At 34.9% G+C, this 18,134-nt stretch overlaps 1 non-coding gene across 1 annotated transcript; it reads left to right on the top strand.

Annotated features, from left to right (window-relative positions):
- The first annotated feature begins 469 nt into the window (after positions 1-469).
- Positions 470-576, top strand: LOC124891861. The gene has a single exon (XR_007049916.1). It is a non-coding gene; the product is annotated as a small nucleolar RNA R71 (small nucleolar RNA).
- The last annotated feature ends 17,558 nt before the right edge of the window (positions 577-18,134 follow it).

Raw genomic sequence — 18,134 nt, 5'->3', positions numbered from 1 at the left:
TCCTCCAATTAGAATTATATGTGTTAGTGAAATTCTATTTTTCTTGACAATTTGTATTCGCCACGTAGTTGATAGAATCTAGATTAGCCGTACAAGCATCTGCTGCATGCTCACCACTTCCATAAACCTCACACAAAGAATTCACCTGTTGGGCAGCATTAACTATAGCTATTGTTTGTTTAACCCCCAACTTTATGTTATTAAGCTGAGTAATCATATGATTTTGCATTGCTGCAATCTATGCTTGTAATGTAGTAAATTGGTCTATCTCCAATACCCCTGCAACCTTTCTAGGATCACTCTTCCAATTAGCATGACAGTCAGGATTCCCTTATAAAATTTGATTCAGCAGTGTGTACAATTCTTCATAAGTTATCTCAAGAGCCTGCCCACCTACTACTGAATCCAAGAGATTTTTGTATTTGGCTCCAATCCCTCAATGAAAGTATGAACAAAAACATCGTTGGACTAATGATAGTGAGAGCAATTTTTGAGCATACCCTTAAATCTCTCCCAAGCCTAGTAGAGATTCTCTCCTCCTTTCTGTATGAAACTCAGAGTCTCCCTTCTTAAACGTGCAGTCTTCTCTAATGGAAAAAATTACATAAGGAACTTCCAAGCTAGATCTTCCCATAAAGTGATGGAGAGTGGTGGTTCAACATGTAACCACCTTTTTGCTTCCCTCATTAGAGAAAAAGAAAAGAGTGTCAATCTGATATAATCAAAATTTCCCTTTCAGAATGTATCACTTATTTCTAGGAATGTCTGTATGTGCTGCTGCGGATCTTTATGTGAAAGGCCATGGAATTGCTTCATTGAATTCAACAATTTCACCATATTCTACTTCAATTCAAATCAACCACCTGGTTCAGGTTTGCAAATACTATTCGTCACATGGTTCGTGAGTGAAATTACCACCTCACGAATAGGTGTAGTAGGAACAACTGGGATAACTAGAGGTGGGATATTCCAACCCTAGAACAAGGGTATTTATCCATTCATGTTTGAATTAAATATCAAAAATAAGTAATTAATCATACCCAAAATTACTCTTGAAGTAAAGAAGTTCAAAAGAAATAATAAGAACCCTAAAAGAGAGAATCCTATGCTTTTCCACAGATTTTATGCTTGCAAAAAGTATTTGGAATCGTGCTCACCTATTCCTTTTATACATAGAAATTTTTCACCATATCTGCACCACTGAAGTGACGCATCGCTAATTGCGTTGATCAAGTCAACGCATCACGTCAACTTTGCATTGATGCATTGGAACTTCACCTTAAAAATCCGACTAAGTCTAATTTCATAACATACAATGTGATGCATTGACATCGTGTCGTGTCACTGAAAATATCATCTCAAATTTTGATAGTACCCAATCTCATGCATCGACTGACGCATTGACTTTGCATCGATGTTCTGAAAGTTCCTTCTAAAATTATGGCTAAGGCACAGATTTTACTGATCGACGCATTGAGTTAGCGTCCCGTCATTGGAAATTCACTCTAAATATTCACTTAACTCTCGTAAATTCTCTTTTTTAGCTACTTTCTTTTACCCTTGCTCTCGTACATCTACACATGTTCTTGGGTTCAATAAAAGTGGTCTTTTATATTAACATGATTAATTCTACACCATCAATAAATAATTTCTTCATGAAGAGTGTCCAATTATCATCTGAATCCCTTAGAAATTTACCCTGTATCTCTAGTTACATCAATTAGCCATGAAACATAATTTAGATCATAATTAAATATAATTAACACAATTTTTATTCTCAAAACAAGTCCAACTATGGGTAGATAGCGGTGTTTGGACATATAAATATGCCCAAGATCAGTTGTGCTGGAGGGCCTCACTTGAGCCCATGGTTGAGATTATAGGGAATATGAGTCTGACTCTAGTTCCACAGGGGACTATTACCCCACTTTTAGAGGGTTTGTTGATTTGGTGGTGTTCCCTTTAGTGAACTTAGGGTTCCCCTATTCTGAGTATTGTAACACTAGTAGTTCTAGCTTTTGCTTATGGTATTTCTTCAACTCTGATTGTGGTTCCACTATTTGTATCAATGTCTACTTGTTGGATTACTTGGACTTCAAATGGCGCTTCACCTTTTATGTTTGTATTTGATTATGGTATTCCTAGTTCAAGGGCACAACCTTTTTATGTTTTACCTTTAAATATGGACTCTTAGCCTTTCAAACTTACTATTCCTCTTATTTATTTGAGTACGTTATGTATTTTAGGAGACAGAAGATATTTAAGAGGTTTAGTTGCTTGGGTCATCCAAAGTTTAGTGGAGATATTGGAGAGGATGCCTATGAGTGTCTGACTAATTTCTAGGAGAAGTTAGATAATCTTGGATCCCTTAAGTCTCATGGAGTTACTTATACTACCTATTAGTTATCGGATATGGCTAGGGAATGGTGGAGGTCATTTTCTAGTTGTAGACCTTTAGGGCTGCCTGCTATGACTTGGACTTAGGTTTTTGAGGCCTTCTTAGAGAGATTTATATCGCATAGTTTAAGAGATTAGATGCATAATGAGTTTGATCACTTGGAGTAGGGATGCTTGCTATGACTTGGACTCAATTTTTTGAGGCCATCTTAGAGAGATTTATATCGCATAGTTTGAGATATTAGATGAATAATGAGTTTGATCACTTGGAATAGGGCTCCATGATTATAGAGTACAAGGCTTATTTTCACACTTTATCCAGATATTCAACTGCTATCATCTCCATTAAGTCTAAAAGGATTCAAAAGTTTATGAAGGGGTTAGATGGTACTTATTAGTTGACTACAACTCAGATGGTAGTTTTAAGGGAATTTTTTGAGAGTATTAATAAATGTGTCAAGATGATAGAGTCTATTATCTAGGCTACCCTGGAGGGCATCATCACAAAGGTGTATTATCATGATGAGTTTAATAGGTATGCCTTCTAAGGTAAATATTTCTCTAGTAGAGGTTCTTTTAGTTGTCATAGTAAGCCAGTTCATTATATTTTTTAGGTATTAGGTGGTAGAACTTCAAGTTCAGTAACTTTGGATTGTTAGACATCGGGCCAACATGGTTGTAATAGTTCAATCGTACCTCAATAAATTAAGTCAGGACATAGGTAATGTTTTATGTGTGATGAGTTTGGCCATGTGTCCAAATATTAGCCTTAGCATATTTTTACCCCTACTCCTATATCTACAACAAAAGGTGGTTCACAAAATACTAGAGGTGCTACTAGAGGTGCTCAAGGTAAAGGTAAAGGTTCTTATGGTAGTGGTCATGGGGATACTTGTTCGTGAGGGGATATGGTTAGTGCTAGGCTATACCAGCTATACTTAAGGAAAGGTCCTTTGATATTGTTATTATACGTATTATCTAAGGTTGTTACAGATCGACTTCTATGTTATTGATCTTGGATCTACATTTTCCTATGCTTCTATATATTTTTTTCTTCTGGTTTTGATATTGCATGTAAGCCTCTTGCTATGCCTCTTTATTTTTCTACACTTGTAAGTGATTCTTTAGTAGTGGATCGAGTGTACCAATCTTGTGTAGTTATCTTTGCAAGTTGTGAGGCTTGGGTAAACCTGATTATGCTAGATATGGTTGATTTTGATGTTATATTGAGTATGGATTGGTTAGCTCTTGATCATACCATTCTGAATTTTTATTCCAAGACTGTGACCTTAGCTACATCAGGAGTGTCAAGGTTAGCTTGGAAGGGTACACTTAATTCTTATTCGAAGGATATTATATCTTTTCTATTTGCTAATCATATGATAGAGAAAGAGGTTGTTTGTCTTATTTAGCTCATATTTGTGATACTAGTGTTGCCTCACTACCTCCTATGTATTCTATTTAGGATGTTCATGAGTTCATGGATGTGTCACCTATAAATTTGCTCGGTAGACCTCTAGATCATGATATTGATTTTGCTATTGATAAGAGCTAATCACTAAGCCTATTTTCATTCCTCCTTATAGGATGAAACCTAGAGAGTTGAAGGAGTTAAAGGACTAGTTGCAGGTTTTGTTGGAAAAGGGGTTCATTAGACCTAGTGTATTTCTTTTCGGTGTTCCGATCTTGTTCATGAATACAAATGATGGTTTTGTGCTTATGTGTATTGATTATAAATAGTTAAACATAGTGATCATTAAAAACAACTATTCTCTTCCTTGTATTAATGTTTTTTTACCAGATTCAAGGTGCTTTGGTGTTTTCCAAGATTGTTTTGAGATCCAAGTACCACAAGTTGAAGATTAGAGATTTGAATTATTTGAAGATGGCTTTTCATACTTGATCTAATCATTATAAGATCTTAGTCATGTCATTTGGGTTGATCAACTCTCCTACAACATTCATGGAGTTGATAAAGTTAGTTTTTTTATCGTCTCTCAACTTCTTTATGATTATAATTATAGATGACATATTGGTTTATTCTAAGAGTGAGGTCGACCATAAGAATCATTTGAATATTGTACTTCAAAGGTTGTGTGATGAGAAATTGTATGATAAGTTTTATAAATGTGAGTTTTGGTTGGATTTTATCTCTTTCTTGGGTTATGTGGTGACTAAGAATGGTATTATGGTTGATCCAACGAAGATAGCTGCGATTCATTATTAGACTAGACCAACTTCTCCTACTTAGATTTATAGTTTATTGGTTTGGCAGGTTATTATCGGCATTTTGTGGAGGGTTTCTCATCTATTATGGCTCATTTGACCAAGTTAACTCAGAAAAACGTGGTTTTTTAAGTGGTCAAATTCATGTGAGAAGAGCTTCCAAAACACAAAGAGTTGTTGACTTTGGCTTCTATATTGCCTTTGCCCAAAGACTGTGTGGGTTTGACATATTTTGTGATGCTTGTGGTGTTGGTTTGGGTGCGTGTTTATTCTAGTGGGTAAGGTTATAACTTATACTTCTCATCAATTGAAGTGTTATGAGAGAAGTTATCATACCCATAATTTGGAGTGGGTAGGTGTAGTGTTTGTATTGAAGTTGCGGTGTCACTACTTTTATAGAGTTCCTTGCGAAATTTTTTCAAACCATCATAGCCTTCAGTACTTCTTCAGATAGTAAGTTCATAATATAAGGCAGTTGGGTTGGCTTGATGCCATGACCCGACTTCGGGCCTAGTCGTGGAGGGTATCTCAAACCCACCGAGGGCCCGAAACCACCCCCATATCATATTTAAAACATAATCCAAAATAACAGCGGAAGACAACTAAATATGATACAAGATAGACAACATACTCAATGTTAAGCTCTAAGAATTAATAGCAACCATTCAACCCATAAATTTCCACATAAGCCTCTAAATCAATTTGAATATCAACTAGGTTTGGACATTCCCCCGACCATGATAGTGACATTGACATTGACAATGATAATGTTAATGTGAAGTCTTTGATTCTAAAATATGGAAAGAAACTAATGGAATGACCAAGCTTTCTGAAGTATGGAAGCTCACTACTTCACCATGAACCAACAGGATCACTAAATACTGCACAAGGGTAGAAGCAGTGTCTTTGGACCCTAAATTATGATATAATGTAGCGTTCTAGGATGGTTAGTAGGGTGAGAGTTAGCATGTAACTCGAGGTAGGGATAAAATAATTCCATTTCAAAATCAAGTCAAAACTCAATGTACATGTTCACATACATGCATACATACATATATATATATAAGATGCTAGGATAGGGAACAAGGTTTAAGAGTGAATTTAACACTATTATCCTGGCTGTGTAGCTCGGTCCATCCTAAAAACACCCATCGGTTATATGAATCTGGATCTCCCTACCGGAAGGGCCCCAATGCATGTTAGCGGCATGAACAAGAGATTTCAAAGGAAGGACCAAGAGTCCGCTCGACCCCATCCATTCCAAAATGTATAAATAGTGTGAACTATACTCATGGTCATAAAGATTCCTACGCTGACAAATATGGTTTCTAGTATTGGTCCCCCGATATCTCCACCTTCCACAGTGATCTACACAACCTCCTTTAAGACCCAATTAAAATATTTACACATAACCTATCCATTAATCCAAGGAGTCATCAATTTAGGCATCTTCCAAATGCTATCATCATACCAATTAATTATGCTTGCAAGCCAATTACATTATGCCAAATCAATCCAATTAGCCATAAGACTCTAAAGTTCCAATTTAAAATCAATCCATAGCCACCAAAGCCCTTTAGACCCATTTATATTCTATTAGCCTTTTTATGCAATGCAATAGTTTTGAAAATGGTTAAATTAAGAACAAAGCCATGTTTCAAATCTAATTTTATAAGGTGTCCAATACCTAAATTCATATATTTGGGGTATCCACAATCCTCATTCTGTTATCCATACCTATTCACCCAATGAGTTCCAATATCTATCAATAAAGAATAAGCAATTGCATGTAAACCATGGAAGTACCATTTAAACAAAAACCATCCAAAACCCTCTATCCAAATTCCAAAATCAAATATTAAAACCATATGAATACACAACCATTGCATGCCAAGATAACATACAAGTTTAAGGGGAGGAGATACAGGCTTGAGACACTGAGAATTTTGGAGAAGAAACCACACTTAAGCCCTAAATGACCAATCCTTGGAAAACCTTAAATGTTCTTGACTTAGGGATTTGAGAGAAGAAAAAGGTGTACTGATTGAGTAATAAGGAGTTATAGGGTCACTTAGAGTATTTTATGTCGTGGGTTATAATTGGGGATAAGAGGAATGACCAAAGTTCCCCAATTAAAATAAAGAAAAACAATCTCCAGTCATTACGAGTTATATCAGGATTGGATACGAGTCATTGCCTAGACTAATATTCTGGGAAGTGACTAAATGAAACCTTACTACTAAGGTCATGAGCCCCACACTATGACTTATCACTAGACCTAATGACTTATAGGGGCCTAGTCATTATCACAGCAAAAATAATAGACCATCACACTGGTGGGACCACAAGTTCCACCTAATGGCTCATAATGTCTCTCTTTGACTAGTAAGGTCTTAGTCATTCATAGGAAGAAAACTTTGGCTAACTTATTAATCAAGCCATGACTAGAACCATATGACTCGTGAGAATCTTCACAAATTATCACCTAAGTTGTACCTTGGAAAGTGAGCTTAAACACTCATAAATTTTTGGAGTCAAGACCTAGGGTATCACCCTTAGGTTATTTAAGAATTATGATATCACTATTTTGTATCATTTGTACAAGGTAAATATGGTTATGGATGCCTTGAGTCGAAGTCATCTAGTATGGGGAGCTTAGCTCATCTCCTAACCTAAGAGTAACCTTTAGCCTTGGAGGTTCAATCCTCATCTAAAAAGATGGTAAGTCTCAATATTTTGATACTTGGGCATGTTTTAGTTTTTATTAAAGTTAGATTTTCCTTGATGAGAAGATTCGAGCTCACCAATTTAATAATGATAGTTTGAGAGTGATTAAAGATAAGGTGTGAAGTGTTTTGGCTAGGGTGGCATCTCTTGATATATGTAGATTTTTGAGGATTGGAGGCCGAGTTTGTATACTGAGAGTTAGTGAATAGCAAGTCGTTGGAAGGGTTTGGGTGGTTCAGGATAGGCTTTGGATAGCCAGAGTAGGGAAAAGAGTTATGCATACTGTTAGGCTTCATTTATTAAAGTTTGGTATTAGTGACTGATTCTTTCTTTCTATTTCACTCATGAAAGGCGAGAAGGGGTTTCTGATGAAGGGAAAGCTCAGCTCGAGGTACATTTGATAATTTGAGATTCTCTAGACTTTTAGGGATATAGCTTATAAGTTGGCCTTGACTGAGATTTTTAAAAGTGTATCCATTTTTTTCTTCTATCTATGCTTCGGATTTATACTTTGGATGAGTCTCATGTGCTTTGTGAGGATTAAGTTTAGTTAGATATGAGGTTGACCTTTGTTGAGGAGCTAGTGTCCATTTTGGCCAGGAATGTAAGAGAGTTTTTTTCTAAAGATATTCTTGTGGTTTAGATTTAGTGGAGATATCGCCTTGTTGAGGAGGCCACTTAGGAGGTTTATCCGGACATGCATAGTAGTTACCATCAGCTTCTTACCAATTTAGTTATATCTTTGCCTTTTAGTTTGAGGACAAACTAGAGTTTTAGTGGTGGGTATTGTAATGACCTAAATTTGTGAGTTTCCATTCTTATGTGTTTTGACTATTTTTTGCTTCCCTATAGATGTTATATAAAGATTTTGGGGTTTAGGGATGGTTGGCATGGTTCCAAATTCTATCAGGAATGCTTTGTGGGAGTTTGTGATCATTTAAAGGCTTAAGAAGCTACATAGATGACTTTGGTAAACATTTTATTATCCGAGATCCGTATAGAAAATGAACTGTTCTGGTAGTTTTAGAATGTCAAATTTGGGTTAGTAGGAGGGTTGGTTTGGAATCAAGGATTTTATATCTTATTTTGACCCTTTATTTGAAAAAATAGTGAGAAGGTGTCTCGGGGATGAAATTTTATGAAAACAACCTTTTTAAAAAAATTTAACATCGCCATTGAGTTTAGAACCTCAAAAATAGCCTAGTAGCGGAGTTCATCTGCATTCACGGGCTTCCAAATGAATCTCGAGAGGTCAACTGACAACTTTGAAACTTGGTAAAGTTGCTGGTATAGTTGAGACAGTAGCAGCCAAACAATGCTTAGCAGTGGCCACTTAAGAGTCCAAACACTTTATCGATCTTAGCGGACCAGTTTCTTATCACTAAAATAAGCACTTGATAGCTATAGAGTGTGCTGCTTTAGATAAAGGGCACCACTTTAGTGGTTTACACCGTTGGGCCTGACTATTTAAGCGGTCACCGATCGCTTAAGTAGCCAAAGATGAATCAATGTATAAACTCCTTTTCATGTTTTCCTCCATTTTTGGACCTTTGAGCTTTGGGCTTGGGCGATTCTTGAGGAATTCTACACCATTTGAGCTTGGGTAAGCCCCAAAACCTTATTCAATTTTTCATTGATTATATTATAGAAAATTCTTTTAAATCGTGATTTTAAAATGAAAAATCAGGTTTTACCCTATATTTAATCCATTTTTTACTAGTCCAGATATGGGTAATATTGGTATTGTTAGCTTTCTTTCAATGCATATATGTTATATTTGAATGTTGTAATTAATTTTGAGGTCATTCATAAGGGGATGGCTCCAAGTTAAAGCACTTTTCATCAGGATTTCATTGTTTTGAGGTAGGTTACGACTTAACTTCTTTGAAATTGAGTAGAGTTATTAATATTTAAGTAACACATGCTATGGGCCGGGTAAAATAACTATGGAATTTATATTTTGAGATTATTATTATTGTTGTGTGCCCATGTGGGGGATTATATTCTATTGTGCTGGTTGGGATATCTGATATTATATGTTGCCCATGTAGGGGCTTTATTTGACATCATTGTCCTTATCAATGCATTTAACTGACTTAATCTAGGTATGAGACTGGCGGTGGGCTTGTTTGCTAATATAGGACTTATTTGAGCAATAATTTCCTTTTATCATGAAAAAAAATACCTGGATTAGGGTTTCATACTATATTAATATTGTCTTACATGCATATTTATTCTGATGATGCCTAGTTGGAGGTTATGATCATGAATTTTGGACATATTGAGCTGATTTCTAAGATCACTTATATATATACATGTTGGATGGACTAGATATCATCATATTGAGTTAATTGTGATCATTACATCCTCATTCCATATATATACATTCATGAGACACTGGTACCATTGAGAAATACTATTTTGAAAGTAAATAAGACACTTTTATGAACACTCTCTCCATAAACATGAGATAAAGAGAAGAGTGAGAGTTGAGATACCAGATACAGTATATAGATTGTGAACTCCCTATGTGTCTTATTTGGGATCTGCGAGCTCAGTGGGTGTATTCAGAAAGTTATGTGATGACTTTCACCATTCATTCCATCTACCATACTTCATTGCATTTGCACACATATCTTGCTTGATTTTCCCTAGTTTCCTTGAATTGTACTTAGTTTTAGTGTATTTTCATGTTTATTTGTTTTGTTTCCATTTTTCTGTATTGGTATATATTAGAACTTTTAGTAGAGATTGTATGATTTACTGTTTGAGATATGTTTGCTTGCTAGTGATGTGTTCATAGTATATTTTGATTATCTTATTTTTTACATTTGCTTAGTCGGTCTATGATACCTACTAAGTACAAGTGGACTGTACTCACTCCTACTTGTCCCTTTTGGTGCAAACCCTAGTATGAGAACCTTTTGTAGATGCTAAATTTGTGTAGAGACTTTTAGATTTTAAGGTACTGAGCTTCTCAAGTGTTTGGGGTTGATCGGAACCTCATTTATCCTTATTTGTCTTTACTTTAATCATCAAAGACATATGTATACTTTCAGTTTTTCGGATATTATATTAGATGCTATCACACTATGACACCAAATTTGGGGATTCTTGAGTTTTCATTTAGATTTTCACTTCTGCTTATGTTTTAGGACCTAACTTTATTCACGAAGTCTCACCTTGGTACATATTATTGTGAACTTCGTGTTTCCTATTAGTTTGGTTGATTGAATTACTTATCAAGACTAAGCCACGATAAGTTCCATCATAACCTTTTTGGGTCGTGATCAGATGATGGTAATGATACCTTCAGTCTGTATGTAAAAGGTAAGTGTGAATTTGACAGTTCAATGAGTGAATTTGGTGTTGTATTTATATGTAGTGGTATTTGCTTAACTTGACATGGCTGAACTTGACTTGACTTGTCTAGACATGATTGATTTACATTTTTGTAGATCTCTTTGACATGTTGCACGAAATCCTAAACTACTTAAATATTATGTGTTTCATTAAGGTGTAGTTAGGACAAACATGTATTAATTTGTGGTTCTGCGTTGTGGTTGAGTGTTCATATTTTAATCTTGGGTTGGCCAAACAACCCTACTAGTACACAATTGTTTTATTTTGTCTTGATATTACTCCTATTCTTTCTCCAGTGTCTCTTGTGAGACCTCATTTGTGATTCTAGTGTTGGACTCCGGATTCAAGGGTAAGCAACATGTTTTAGGATACCATGAATCCTTCTTCGATGATTTAATACTTTTTTTGTAGTTATATTTCTGCATCAGTTTTTTTTGGGGTTGTGTAAGACCCTGCAATAGTTCCCTCGTAGTCTAAGCCTTAAAGCATGTCAAGTAAAGTGTAATTCCGGCCCTAAAAGATTGAGAAGGGACTTCCAACGATACCAATTTTATCCAAATCCGGTATCGGGGTGAGAAGTTATGGCGGTTTTACTGAGAGTTGTCGGAACCACCCAGGTTCGATAGACAGGTTGACAGACCATCGAGTTTGCGATGGATCTTCACAACTAAGGCAGTAACTCCCTCTTCTGGCCCAAGTGCAACATCCAAGATAATAGACCATCAAGCTAGTGACGAACCGTCACTAGGACCATCGCAACTAAGGCAGTGTGGCCTTTTTCTGACCAACGTGCGACAGACGATCCGACGGACCATCAAACTAGCGATGAACCGTCACTCCAACCGTCACAAATCCCGTTTAGTATTTTTAAGTCATTTTTAAAAGGATTTTTTAGGTTTTTTCCCTTTTAATACCCTAATATATTCAAATCAAAGCATATGACTTCATTATCTCCCAAAACATCCAAGAGCTAGGGTTTCTCCCTCAAGAGCAAATCCAAAACCCTTCTCCAAGAAATTTAAGAACTCACCATAGATTCTACAAATTGAGTTGAGATTCAAGTTCCCCAAGTTCAAGGCTTCAAGAACCCTCTCTCAAAGAGTAAGAAGAAGAGTTTTAAGCAAGCTTGTTCATTTGAGTTTCACAATCTAAGGTATGTGGGGTTTGAACAAGGACAATTCTTTCATCCTTGTGTCCAAAACTTGTTTTAAATTCCAGAGATAGATGACTTTATGAGTTCTCCTACGAATTTGAAGTGTGGGTTCATACCCAATGTTACTATGCATGAGATTTTGATATTTATCAATGTTCTAGAAATTGAAGTACGTGAGTATGTTGTATGCATGAGATTGCTGTAAATTCCAAATTTTTGTATGATTTATGAGTCCATATGATATTTAGTATGCATTTTGATGAGTCTTAACTTGAGATTTGATTATGGATCGTTAAACCCTACTTGAGATTTTAGTTTTTATGAACTTTTGTGCTATAAGCACCCATGATCTCAATACTTTGAGATTATTGAGAAAGTTTTGACCTTAATGGCCATTGTAGCTTTGAAATCCACTTTACCAAATGAGACTACAGATTTTATAGTTGGGTTCTTATGAACCATGAGATTATTTTAAAGTTGATTTTCATGAGATGAGCGTAGCTAACTAAAGGGAGTAGTATTTAGCACTGAATTGGGTAATTTACTACGATTTCATACCCTGGAACTACGTGCCACTGTAGGATTAAAATTTATGGGCCTGAGGCCGAGATAAGTGATCACTGAGTTAAGATTATTATACTCTCTGGCAAGAGTATGATGCCTCTTCCCAACGTGATGTTTCCTCTTTAGGAGGACAAGACGTTGGACTCCATGTAGCTCGCATGGTTTATATCGATTAAGAGAACCACCCTTGAGATAGAATATTTTCTCTAAAACTTTGGGATAAGTGATTTTTCCTTAATAGTAAAATTTTCAAAATAGTTTCTTGAAGTAAAATTTTCCCGAGAAGTAAGTAGTTTTCCCTAGTAGTAAGAGTTATAGAATTCCGAATTCAAAGTGTTTTGTGTTTAAAAGAGTTTTAAGTTCTTGAGCATTAAATAAGTTTTACTCGAAAGTATTGTTTAAAGCTTTCTTTAGTCTACGAGTAATGGGAATAAGAGAAGTATTCAGATTTTTAAATCTAAAGTACAATGAATCACGAGATTTGTGTTACATGCTTCATTCTACATGATTTATGAGCTTTATATTGTAGACGTATTCAAGCTATGTGAGTCATTTATATTTGCACGCATGATTTGATTAAAGAGTATGGATATTGTTTTCTTTAAATGCATACACCCCCACATACTTAGTACATTCCCAAGTGCTGATACACATATACGTCTATGTGCTACATTGTCTTATAATGTAGGTTCAGGTGCTCAGTCCCAGCCTCGCCAGTGATTTTCGAGTACCTTTGTCTACATCTCTACAGTGGTGAGTCCTCATGGTTAGAGGACCTATCTTCAGACATTTTAGTATTTTAGTAGACTTATAATTGCTTTCAGTTTAGTTTAAGTCAGTTGGGGACCTATCCCAATGGCTCTCTAGTAGACTTGAGTAGTAGATGCTTTGTCAGACTAGTCATTAGATTGTTAGTATGTTGATATTTCCAGTATTTTGGTCGTTTGGTCCAAGTACTTTCTTCGTATTTTCTATCATATGATATGACAGTACCAGTGTTTTGTTTATTTCATCTCGAATTGAGTTATTATATGTAGTAATAGGCTCAAAAGGTTAGCTTGGAGCTACTTGTATCCTTAAGTACCATGTGACGTTCCGGGAGGAGATTTCGGGGCATTACAGGTTGCATCCTATTCTTCACATTCTTTAGTAGCTTTGACACATCAACTTTCAACTCCTAAGATGGTCATTCTATTTTGGATATGTTCTATATTCTGATGTGGCATGGAAACATGATACTTTCAATACATAAAACTGCGAATTTATGCGTGAACTTAGGATATTTTGTTTGATATGATGCACTTTGGTTTGAATTGTAGGTAAAACATTTACAACAACATTTGAATGAAAAAAGAAGAAATAAACTTGAAAAAGACCAACTCTGATTAGTATAAGAGTCATCTCTTGAGTCATAACCATCCGATACAATTCGTATGTTGAATTGTATAAGTAATAGAACCAAAAGCCAACCTGAGGATCTAAGTGTGAGGAAGATATGACTCAAGTATATCAGTCATAAGCGAAGATACGAGTCATACAAGACAATCATAAGAATAAAAGAATCTAACCTGCCATCCAGGAGTTGAAGTGTCAAAAGTATAAGAGTCAAAAGTCTGAGTACAACTCTTATAGGGATGTCGTATATGCAACACAGTGTTCACGACTTGGTAAGAAAGAATTCCCACGTGGATACTAGTGAAGGACGCGAGTCGTACACTCGATTACAACTCATTTAAATAAGTCGTATACTGAATAGAAAATTGAAGCCTTGGGATGATCAGGCACTAGAATTGATACGAGAGGATAGGGTACGACTTGTATTGAGCCGATACGAGTGACTATTGAGTCGTACCAACTTTTGACATTACTTTACCATTCCCTTTTATATTAGGATATTTTGTTATTTTTGAGATACTATGAATACCCTAGAGTTTATCTTTTATTAGGTTATGTTCTTTTTATGTACTTTTACATATTATTACAATTATGATACAATTGTTCTTGATATTTTAGGGTTTTGTTCGATTAAAGACTTTGGATTTTATTCCTCTTATTCTTGTGCAATTGATTTTATGTGTTCTTCAATGATAATCATGGTTTCTTGCACAAAAATGAGCAGATGATTCCATAGCTAGGGTTGTGGGAACCCTACGGATTAACTATGTAAAGAAAGTGTGATCCTTAATTATTCTAGGGATTCTACATGTATATTAATCTTCTTCGTAATAATTAATCTCAAGTATCTATCGTACCTTAAGATAGCCTATATTCGTACTCATCCCCACAAAGGATTTTGTGATTGGGAAAATAAATTAAGACAGTCATTGGGACTTCTACTACAACTTTTTTGTCCCCGTGTCTTATCTAATCACTTGAACCTACCCCGACGAGTGAGCTGATGTCTTAGCAAGGAGAAACAAGGCAATACCCTAAGACTTACTCGGTAAAGGGTGAAATTTTTGTTTGAGCTTACCCAACAGTTGATAAGACTTATTTTGTAGACTTTGCATATAGAGCAACAGAATAGTTGGGTTGATCATGAGAAATTTTTTGAGTTGAGAAGAAAGGGAAACACAAACCTATTTTTCATCTCATATTGATTACAACTCTAAAGCACTTAAGACTTGGTTACTATTTGCGATTGATAACAAAATCCCCCCATTTACTTTCCTGTACTGCTCATGGATTATATCAAGGCAAGCAACTATTCATATTTTCCTTGTGAGATTGACCCCAACCAAGTTGGATTATTATATTTGCAATCGACCACGTTATACTTATAAGTGGAGTGTAGTTTTGGACGACATCACATTCTTCTAAATATATTAGACCTTGAATTTATTTTTCAGTTTACAAATGGTTACTTCTTGTTATTTTCTAAAGACTTGGTTAATGCTTTTGGTATAATTGATTCTCCAAGAATAGGATGGGAGGGGTGTGACATTTTCGATGTGTGTGTGTGCGTGTATTCTCTGCCAATCATTTTTCTATCATCATAATATTTGTGTGTGGTCCCTTTGGGGACATTCGTAAAATATATGTGTGTGAGGGAGTGAGATTCTTACACATCATTATTATGCTCTCATGAATCTCGGAAAACATTATTGTAGCAGTTGCTACATTATAATAGTAATAAACAAGATGAAAAAAGAGTATTCATTGTTGACAGGGGAGCAAGATAGGGTACATTTTATGTAGTGGTTTAACCATGAGATAGTTTTTTTGAAAAATTATTTTACTTTAGTAAAAATAATAATATTTAACCATAAGAATTTCAAATACAATTTAGAATTGTATTTGAAAAAGTGAAAACAAGTCAAACTTATTTTTTGTTTTCTCACTTTTATTTTTCTCACAAAATTTCAAAAATACCTTCAATTTATATTCAGGGTCATGGCATATGCTAGTTCAGACCCTTTAACAAATAACAACTTCTCTCTAAACTTTACTCTCCTTAAAATTTCCTTCAGTTCTCTTTAGAATTCTCATATTGTTTTGATTGTCATGGACTCACTGCCGCTGGCGGAGGTTCTCTGGACACTGGTCATTTGGGGTGCAACAGTCACCATCTCAGTCACCTATTTGATTATCCTAAGTAGATTTACTTGTAATTACCTTCAAGTAACATGAATTTGTGATTTTGTTAATATTCTGTGGACCAAATTACCATCAACAAACTTAACTTCTTCATCCGTTGTTTTTTCCTTAAGTGCTCTAACTTTATACTTGTTATTGAAATTTGAGGTAGTTAAAGTTACTACCTTGTTTGGTTTTCTAATATTTGGAAAAACAGGTAAGAATTAGTTAGACTATTTTTTTTCAATTCAAATATTAGGTTGTTCAATTTTGGGCAAGGTAACAATTAACTAAATTGGTTGTGATTTGAGTTCTAGGGTTTGTATATTTATTTTATTTAGCTAGATTTTTGCTAATTTTTGGAATTTGAGATTGAATTAGCTAATTTTAGGCTTGTTCCTACATTAATTTGCTTTTGAATTACCTAAATTTTTGTTAGTCTTGATACTTATTTCTCCATTTTGCTCATTGATTGTTTATTTTTTTTGGGGAAATCTTATTCCTATTCCTTTACTAAATTATTATAATAATTTAAGTGAAAGATTATTCTTTGTAATAATTTTACTATTTGATAGATTCCGAATTCAGTGAAAGGATTGCTTTGCTATTTTTTCCTGTGACCGCTTATCTCTTTCACTTTAATTTATCTCAAGCAAAGGTAAGTTGATATCTTCTTATTATTGTTCATATTGAAGTCTAGTGAAGTCGTGTGTGGCCATATTCGATTCAATAACATTGTTGTTCTCTTCTTGTTATGGTTCATATTGAAGTCTAGTGAAGCCGTGTGTGGCCTTGTTCGATACGCTAGCATTGTTATTGACTTCTTGTTGGTTTAGTCGTAGCGTGTTTTGAATGTGGTTTGGTTGTTGACTTAGTTAATTGAAAATGGATAATTGTAGGGACTTAAAGAGGATTTTTTGTTTTGAATGTGGTTTAGTTGGTGACTTAGTTACTTGAAAATGGTTAAGTGTAAAGACTTTAAAGGGGATTTTTTGTTTTGAATGTGGTTTGGTTGGTAACTTAGTCAATTGAAAATGATTAAATGTAGGAACTTTAAATGAGATTTTGTGTTTTGAATGCCGTTTGGTTGTTGACTCAGTTACATGAAAATGGTTGAGTGAAAGAAATTTAAAGATGATTTTTCATTTCGAATGTGGTTTGGTCGTTGACTTAGTTACTAGAAAATGCTTAATTATAGGGACTTTAAAGGGGATTTTTTTGTTTTAAATGTAGTTTTGTTTTGATACTTAGTCACTTGAAAATGGTTGAGTGTGGGGACTTCAAAGTGGAATTTTTGTGTTGAATGTGGTTTTGTTTTGAAACTTAGTCACTTGAAAATGATTAAGTGTAGGGTCTTTAAAGAGATTTTTTTTGTTTGAATGTGGTTTGGTTGGTGATATAGTCACTTGAAAATGGTTAAGTGTAGGGACTTTAAAGGGGATTTTGTGTTTTGGATACGATTTGGTTGGTGAATTAGTTACTTGAAAATGGTTAAGCTCAGGGACTTTAAAGGGAATTTTTTTTTGAATGTGGTTTGGTTGGTGACTTAGTTACTCGAAAATGGTTGAGTATAGGGCTTTAAAAGGGATTTTTTGTTTTCAATGTCGTTTGGTTGGTGACTTAGTCACTTGGAAATGGTTAAGTGTAGGGACTTTAAATTGGAATTAGCGTTTTGAATGTGGTTTGGTTTGTGACTTAGTTACTTGAAAATGGTAAAGTGTAGAGACTTTGAAGGGGATTTTTTGTTTTGAATGTGGTTTGGTTTTGATACTTAGTCACTTGAAATTGGTCAAGTGTAGGAACTTTAAAGAGGAATTTTTGTTTTGAATGTGGTTTGGTTTTGATACTTAGTCACTTGAAAATGGTTAAGTGTAGGGACTTTAAAGGGGATTTTGTGTTTTGAATGTGGTTTGGTTGCTGACTTAGTTACTTGAAAATGGTTAAGTATAGGGACTTTAAAGGGAATTTTTTTTATTTTGAATGGGGTTTGATTTTGATACTTAGTCACTTGAGAAAGGTTAAGTGTAGGGAATTTTGAAGGGATTTTTGTTTTTCATGTGGTTTGGTTGGTGACTTAGTTACTTTAAAATGGTTAAGTATAGAGACTTTAATGCGGATTTTCTATTTT

This window comes from Capsicum annuum, chromosome 1 (assembly GCF_002878395.1).
Source record: "Capsicum annuum cultivar UCD-10X-F1 chromosome 1, UCD10Xv1.1, whole genome shotgun sequence".
Taxonomy (NCBI): domain Eukaryota; kingdom Viridiplantae; phylum Streptophyta; class Magnoliopsida; order Solanales; family Solanaceae; genus Capsicum; species Capsicum annuum.
The sequence above is the reverse complement of the archived record's forward strand: the minus strand, read 5'-3'. Positions and strand labels throughout refer to the sequence as shown.